Raw genomic sequence first — 9,050 nt, forward strand, 5'->3', positions numbered from 1 at the left:
TTTATTTCTGTTTTGTCATTATCGTATTTAGCTTTCCCCCTTTGTTATGTTTTTGCATTATACACCGTCAAATTCCTTCTAATGACCTCTGAAACATCTATACTGTAAGTGTAAAAGACAGGATGTTTCTGAACACTGTGGATGATAATAAACGCAGCTGGTAAGACCAAAGTGTGACTTTAAGTATGTCAAGTTCATTGCTTTGTTGTAAGTGCCCCAGCATGCTATCGACATGAAACGATGCCAGAAATTATGTTATCAACTCAGTAACAACATTCTTGTAATAATCACATCATTTTCATTGCTTAAAAAAATACTAAAGCTCATTTACTAAAGCTTTATTAGCCATTAGGGGGGGAAATGGAATCACTAGGTCATTAAAATAACTGGACAGCCAAAATCTAGGTATTAAAACATCAGCATCAATCAATATGTTACCAACAATTATACTTAAAAATAGAAAGGCTGTCTCACAATCTAAACTTTGCGCTTGAGTCGATCTGTAAACGTTCAGGAAAATTCAATAAATTCAACCATGAACAAAATTAATAGGATAGTTGTTCACATGGTTCTATTTTCTTATGGTTACGTGGTCTAGATGCTTAGATAAAAGAAACGCACCAGGCTATTGCATAATTGCACAGAGGATCAAAGAGGTGCTGGGTTTCACATTATCAGTTGTTACCACATGTTCAGAATCAATGCTAAGGCGAGATGGGCTGCTCCAGAGGATGTTTATGCAATGTTGTGTTTAACAGCACTGGATCTCACTGGTTTTCAGGAAAAACCTTGAGAATGAACACTGAGCAAAAGAAGAAAAACAACTGCAGAAAAAAAAGTCACCGCAATCTGACAATAAACGCATAAAAAAGTGACTGTGCCTTGAGACTGACAGACCGAGAGAGAGAAGGAAGTAGAGCAGCAGAAGTGGGTCAGAAGTGTTCACAGTGACAGGGAGGGAGTCAGTTTACACTAAGGGCCTCCCTGCTCCTCCCCGCCACTCAATCCTTCCTCCTCTAATCCAAACACCTGGAGGGGGGAGGGAGGAGGGAGCGCAGCAGGTCCCATGTGAGCGGTTGCTCACATGCAGTCGGCTCGCAACGTGTTACAGTAACACCTTTACTGGGGCCAGGGCGGGCAGTTACGTAAAACACACACACACACACACACAAGTACAACCACACTGTGCCAAGGGCATGGACTGAGATTGGGTTGTTGGGTAAGCAGGTGGGTATGGCAGAAAATTAGAAGGAGGAGGGCATTTACAGTATCAGCTGTTGTTTGTGTTTGCCTTTACACTGCGTAGCGTACATGTTGCATTCAAGTGTGCCACTGCCACCATAAGCTGCATCATTGTTAACACACCGAGTCTGCTGCCAAAGTACTGTAACATAATGTGTGAGTAGATTACATTCAGCAGGTTTACTGCGATCGCTAGGTGAGTGGAGGATGTGACAAATCCCAGACTATGATCACAAGACTATAATTTAAATCAATTTAAAATGTAAAAAAAATGATTGTATAAAATCAATCATTTCAGAAAATAACTTTTGTGTTTTCATTCGAGTCCCCAAGTTGTGAAAAGAAAAAGACATGCTGCATTTCTCTGAGGCATCTGCAACTGAGAAACATGGGTTAAGCTGGGATTTCACTCAGAGTATGTGGGTCACTGAACCTGTAACACTGGGTTTTTTCAGACCTCCTCATAACGCTGGTGATGACTATTAACAATACAGCCGTGTTAGTTCAAACACTCCACGGTGCACACTGCACGGTGACCTTCAGTCTCAGCCATCTGCAAATAAACGCCACAAAAGCAAAGCCAGAGGAGTCTTTGTTGCAGCCTGGGAAACTCGGTGGCTGTTAAACATTTAGCGTTTTTACACTGAGAAAATAGCTACTAATGACATGTGAGCTGAGTGATACGCTTCTCAAATTCGATGTGACCTTCGATCCCGTTCTCACACACCCTCTTTCTAAGAAGCCGTACTGCTTCCAAATAACCTACTGGGATTCGTGGCAAAGGTTGTTTTGTTTTTTTCAGCTCTTAAGCAACTCCTGCAAAGACTGCTCCTTCTTAACAGCAGCTACGGCATGAGCAGCTGGAACATGTTTACATTTAGCTCCAGCAAGACCCCACCGCCGGTTGCGACAGAGGCATTCTTTAGCAACAGGGTGGACTATAATTCATCAGGATAGAGAGCAAGAAAAAAACAAATCCACATGGATGGAATTTGTGATGAAAAAGAAAAGTGGATCAGATGAATTATGTGAAATGTGAAAGTGGAAAAGAAAAAACTCTCTCTTTTTTTGTTCAGCTTGTTTTCAAGAGAAACTAGGTTACTGACATGTACTTAAATCAGGGAATAATAATGGTCGCCATTGTCCGTGAAGCAACAGGCAGAGCTGAGGAAATGGGTGGGTTCTCGGTAAAACGATAGAAAAAAAAGGCACAGCTCATAGAAAGAGTGAGAGAGGCAGAGGAAGGGGGAAGGCAGCACGTGAAGGCAGGGAGTGTGTTGTCTGAGAGCCATGTGCTTGGGCCAGGCGTGTGAGTGACTGAAGCTGCTGACGTCACCGTATGACTCACACTGGAGGAGGCCAGCACTCTATATGTCTCATTCAAACACACATGAACATGTAAGTACTGTATGCCTGCTGTCTAAAAATAGACGAGCGCACATACATAGAAGAAATACTTACACAAATACACTTAACACTATAAAAGAGGGAAAGTGCAGAGAAAACGTGATGTTCGCCTCCAAGTGAATGCATCAAGTGTGTTGAAGTCTCTTCTGATTGAGATGGATAAATATCAAAACACATTTCAGAGACAAGTCAAACAAGTTGACACAGTTTCCTGAGCTGAATACCACACACACAGAAGCACTTCTGTGACTACGACTGGAACTGAAACTTCCTCTGCACACGAGTCATCACTGACGCATTTTGATCAATGTTGGCTTTAGAGAGCACTAGTGTTCAATGGTATGTCGTTTGACTGGATAGAGTTATTAATTTAAATGTAATTGACATAAAAATGTACCCAACCCTGCTGAGTGTGGAGATTATTTGTAGGCTGGGTCACCTCTGTAGCACCATGATGCTTCATTTATGGTATTTTGTCAAAACTTTTACCTTTATCAAAAATGTTGCAGCTGCTGTGATTGTTTGTTTTAGGAGTAGGCTAGGTCTGTTACCTTTAATTGCAACTTTATTGATCCCGAAGGAAATTTGACGGTCAAATTTCCTTCGGGATCGATAAAGTTGCATCTCTCTATCTATCTATTTATCCAATTGTCGTGCAAGCTATTTTTAGAACGGCGGAGCAGAGCCGCGAGCTGCTCAAAGCTACGCTACGGAGGCTAATGGCATTTCTTGGTTTCCCTCATCAAACTAATCAAATTCACAATCCAGCAAATCGCTCTGGTGGACAAGCTGTGACCTGCACATTCACCACGCTATGAGATAATAACAGAACATTACGAGACAGAGTTGTTTTCGAGGTAAATTCATGCAAAACCACTGATGCGCATTCCCGTCAGGGAAAGTTTTTCGGCAAGCAGTCTCTGCATTTGCCTCGAAAACAACTCCGTCTCGTAACATGCAGGTCACAACTTGTCCACAAGAGCGTTTTGGAGTTGTTGGATTGTGTATTTGATAGGGGTGTAACGGTATATGTATTCGTCCCGTGCCGTCACGGTACGGGGGTCACGGTTCGGTGCACACAGTCACACGACGAATACGTCTGAATGAATATTAAAAAAAAAAAAAAAAAAAGTCGAGTCCTCACTCCAACCCAGGTGGCGGTAATGAGCCTCGAAGCTGCCTGCAGCCGTCATAGCAGACGAAGAAGAGAAGTGATGAGAGTGTGAAGTTAGAGGAGCTTCCTGCTTCATTTATGTCACCGTGTGGTTTCTCAATGAAACACAACGGCGACGGCAGCGACGGCTCGCAACCATAGAAAGCAGCTCGAGACCGGTCCGCCGGACAAAGTCCGTCGGCGCTATTTCACGGATGCGCGCTGCGTCGCTAGAAACGCATCAGTAGCGCATGTTCACCCCGCCCTCCACATGTCAATCACTCGTACAAGGAAAAAGACAAGTTGTGTGTAACAACTTATCCCGCTGCTTTTAAGCCTCTTGACATGAACACAGACAGGACCAGAAACATCACCAAAGCAAAGTTGGTATCTAGTCAGTTAACTGTGTAAACTAACATTGATGTTAGTTTCTTGTTTTGTTTTGTTTGTAATAGTTGTCAGTTGTCAAGTGCAAGTGTTTTTCCCTCTAGAATTAATGAATGGCATGATAACACTCCTAATGCACCTGTTTAATTTTATATTCTATTTTTTTCTTTTAACTTTTATAACACAAGTCAGATTTTAGTTTTACATTCAAGAGTCTCTGTTGTACCGAAACCGTACCGAACCGTGACCCCTGAACCGAGGTACGTACCGAACCGTGACTTTTGTGTACCGTTACACCCCTAGTATTTGATGAGTTTGATGAGGGAAACCAAGAATTCTATTAGCCTCTGTAGCCTACTGCTAACACTATAGGGATTATGGCAATGGACCAATATGCCAAAATGTTGAACTATCCCTTTAACTGCTGGTCCACAATGCAATTTCAACAACATTTCACCCTTTAGCAAAAGCATTTAACAAAAATGTAACTATATCAAACAGGTATGTGAACATCATGCATACAGATGTAAATACTTATTGTGTTCTACACTAAATTATAAAATGTAGATATCAGTCCCTTCATTTTCATTCATTTCCTCCCCTGGGGCCGGATACACAACAAGCATCCAGTTCCCACAGCAAAGGGAAGGATGCCAAATCTTAACAAAACCCAAAAAGGCGCCTGAGCTCTGGTCAGGTGAAATGTGATATATGGCTGCAGATGGTAAGTGTGCTTCAACACAAAACATGTTCAACAGCAGATCCCTGTGGCAAACTGTTGTGTCAAAGAAAAATACAGTAACAAAAATCCCTATTTAGTGCAACTCCAAGTCTGACAAGACTCTTAGTAAGATGATCTTCCAAGGTAAAACCAAGGTATGACAAGTATGGAGCACAGACGTACTCCTTTTTTACAAAATGCATGACCTGGATTTTTATCTGGTTCTATCTTACATCGCCATTTACACTGTCAATATACAATATTTCACCAGCTCTGATGATCACACTCAGCTACTGCCAGAACAACTAGGCCTACATCATGAAAGTTCATGACTATAATTCAAACACACAAAACCAGCACTTTATAGAGTTTTCACAGCTTTATAAAAACTCTCACATCAATATAAAAACTCAATAGCTTAAGGCTGAGATGATCATGTTTTACATGAAGCCTAGCATTCAAAGGAGTTACAAAAGCTGTGCCAGTACCACATTAGAGTGATGTAAATCATGTGATTAAAACCATCTCAAAATAGAACAATAAAACTGCGTCAGCGTCACACGTGAGGTTGCGCCGTGTGCGACCGTATGTGTGCGCGTTTCCTTGTAGCAACACGAGTCACAGCAAGGAGGAGGTTAACAATCCAGATCAACATCCTACACTCGTTTTCGAGGTGAGGGTGGAGAGAGCCATGAATAACCCATGTGGGTGTAAAACATCTGTATGCAAGTTTAAAAGTGCATGCAATCGCATAAATGTCTACATTAAAGCAGGGAGTCATATTTAGCCCATCATGCATATGCATGAGCCTGTGCACATATGGCACAACCAATCTGCACCCTGCCAAGAATATCTCGGGGTGCATTAGTGCAAACAGGCACGACTGTCACTCATAGTGAGCCAATGTTTGTCTATAAGGTGTCTGTGTGGATTCATATATTTTTATATATACACAGCCTATTTATAAATATCCTGTTTCCTCTTCTGAGAATGGGGAACAAGGTTGTTGTTTATCAACAGTTGTGCAGAGCCGGGGCCGATACATGCGAAAAGCGCTGCAGCTGGCTTTGACACAGCTTTTACAGCCACTGGAACATGCGTAAAATCTGTGTTGAGGGTAAAAACATGGTAGTTGAACTCAGCATGCAGGCAGGCACTATCTCTCTCACTCACACACATAAACTGGCGGCACATGCTTTTTTTCCTCCGGCTCTAAGCTGTTAAAACAGCTGAACGCCTTTCTCCTCCACAGGGGGAGAGTCACTCAGGTGAGGCAGGGGGCAGCTGTCTGTCGTCAATGGAGATCAGACCAAAAGCGCTGCCAAGCATTTTCATTGCCTTCCACACTCTGGCCAGCGTGTGCCCCCCCAATTACTGCAGTTACGAAACCACCAACACAACAGGGTTGCTTGTTTTAAAAGGTGGGGACAACTCTTCTGTTTTTACGTGATGAACTTCACCCTGATGAACGTAAAAAATAAAAAAAATTTCGTAGGTTTGTGAGTACATTACAAATATAGCACTCGCACACAGCTGTTTCACTGTGTATATGCTGCACTTCCTTCTCAGCAAATGCACAGGATCTGATGTCATCACCCCTTGCGCAAGAATGTCACAGCTGAGTGTAAAAGCTTAAGGGAAAAGACTGGCTCTTAAACTCAAGACAAACTGATTTTGGTTTAGATTTCATGTGAATATCTTGTGATGACATTATTATTACATTTAGCAGAAAAAAAACATGACATCAACAGGCCTGAGACTGTGTGCAAATGACTTCTGGAAAGTCTCGCACATGACTTAAAGACTGCACACAGCCGTGAACTGAAATGTCCCCCAACTTCCTCACACACTCTCGGGTCAACAGAGGTGAAAACTATCGATTATATTGACAAGTTATCTCCACGTCTCATCAATCCTCATTAGTGACCTGCTAGACTGATTTCCTGCACTAATCCACATAAGACCTTGAATGTCTCCTCCAGCCTGGAGACCACTGGCAGTGACACAGATAAATAGCGTTTTGGATCTTGCAGGGCGAAGGGCAGCATTGATAAAATCTGTACTTCCGTGGAGACATGCAACTCTCCCCCCCTCACACATACACACACAAGCAGAGTCAAGCTCACAGCCGGACATCCTAAGTATACATAATACATGAGAAAGTATAAGATGAGAGGCAGTGTCCTGTTTCTCCTCCAGGACTGCTGACCTATGCATCTCCAATACACGCACACACACATCTTCAGGCGTCCTGGTCTAATGAATCCACACACCCCTGCCCCTCTGCTGAGTGTGTGTCTTCTGCAGCCAAGTGCATTGAGTTGGTAGACGATTGAATGGCGCTCAATAGAGCCGAGACTCTTTTTTTTTCTTTTCTTTTTTTTAGGTCTGTCCTGACAGAAACCCTCCACTGTACTGACCTGATCCCCCTGAGCAGGTGAACCTCTGAGCAGCTGCATGGAGATGATGTTATGTTTCCTACAGGTTCACCTCCAGTCACATTCAGGTAGCCTATAGGGAGAAGATGAAGACGTGAGGGCTTCAGGTTACGTAACAAAATGGTGATATTCACTGCCACAACGTGTAAACACAAAACACCGTGCACTGTTTGAAGCCACTACAGCAGTTTTACGCCAAACACAAACGTGTTCAGGTCCAAGTTATGGCGGACAACAGCGCCTCCGAGTGGCGTCTCAAAGTCAGTACCGACTGCTCCTACTGAGCTCACCTGCGGCTGAGCACGCAGCTCTCTGCTGCTATCTAGTGACTTTATCCACTTTCATTGTGGTGGCTTTTGTAAACTTTAGGTGAACTGCCTGTCCCAGTGTTACCTTGCTCTAATTAGCTAATTTACTTCCGGTGGTTACACTTTGTCTTACCTGTGGTTTGTTGTCTTCTCTGCTCTGTCCCGTGTGTGTCTGCCTCGAGGACCGCTTGTCTCTGGTCAGGATAACAAACTGTACCAACATTTACTCCGAGTGGGAAAATTACTGAACCCCAAAAAAAAGTTTTGTAGAAGTTTTGTGGCTGTTTGAGCCGTTAAAAAAGACCAGAAGACACGCGGAAGCCAACAGCTCCCGGGTTGTACCGCGCACTGAATGCCGGTAGGGGTCAGTGACGTCATGCAAAGCGGAAAAATAATGGGTCTAAAATAAAAATATTTTTTCTCTTTTACTTTTTGATAACAAACACATTTTTATTCATTTCAGAAACGTAAATAAACAAAACAAAGCATCACCTTTTGATTTCTTTTTTTTTTTTCTTTTTTTTTGAAAGGACTGACAACAGACATTACATATTACCTCTTCCGGTTCATGAATGTTTTTGCTTTTTTGTTTTTTGTCGTTTTATTAGTTTTTCTCTCATTAGTTTGATTTGTATGCCCTTGGTTTATATTTGCATAGGCTACTATATACTTTATCTTAGTCTGACTTCCATATCACCTAGGATAAATGTATTTGAGACATGATAACATTAACAAATGAACTCAAATAATGTGCCATAGGCTACAGCTTTTCCATTACATTAAGAATGTATTGTTTCTGTTGGAACTGAACTTTAATCCTCATACTGACTTAGGTGTTATGTTTGAAAGAGAGTGTTCTCGTTTTAATGGACTATTTCATTTGTTAGTTTTTTTTAAGCCACTTGAGTCTAGACAAACTGTGTGGGAATTATATAGGCTATTTTAAATGTGTGATATAGTTGCCTATGTTGTATATTGATAGCTTAGCTTTTGTCAAAGCTGTTCATCTTTAATAACCAAAAAAAAAACGTCAAATTTCAAATAAAAGCCATTAGATCAACATTAAACCAAATAAACAATGTGGAAGGCAATGGTTTAGTCAGTTCTGGGGGGATTACTGTATTTGAGACAGATAATATTAACAGATGATTTCAAATTATGAACCATACACCTTTTCCATTACATTAAGAATTTATTGTTTCTGTTAGGACTGAACTCTAACAGTTTACAAGATGTTGGCTTATCTTTTGGCTGAATAAACAGTAACACTGGGTTAATGTGAACATAAAGAGATGACACTGACATTCATTTAAACTCTTTCAGCTTTGAGACATAAACTCTTGAAGAAAACAGATTCTTCAGAGAAGGCAGACAAACAGGAAATGGGAATATTT

Source organism: Trachurus trachurus (assembly GCF_905171665.1).
Source record: "Trachurus trachurus genome assembly, chromosome: 8".
Classification (NCBI taxonomy): Eukaryota; Metazoa; Chordata; class Actinopteri; order Carangiformes; family Carangidae; genus Trachurus; species Trachurus trachurus.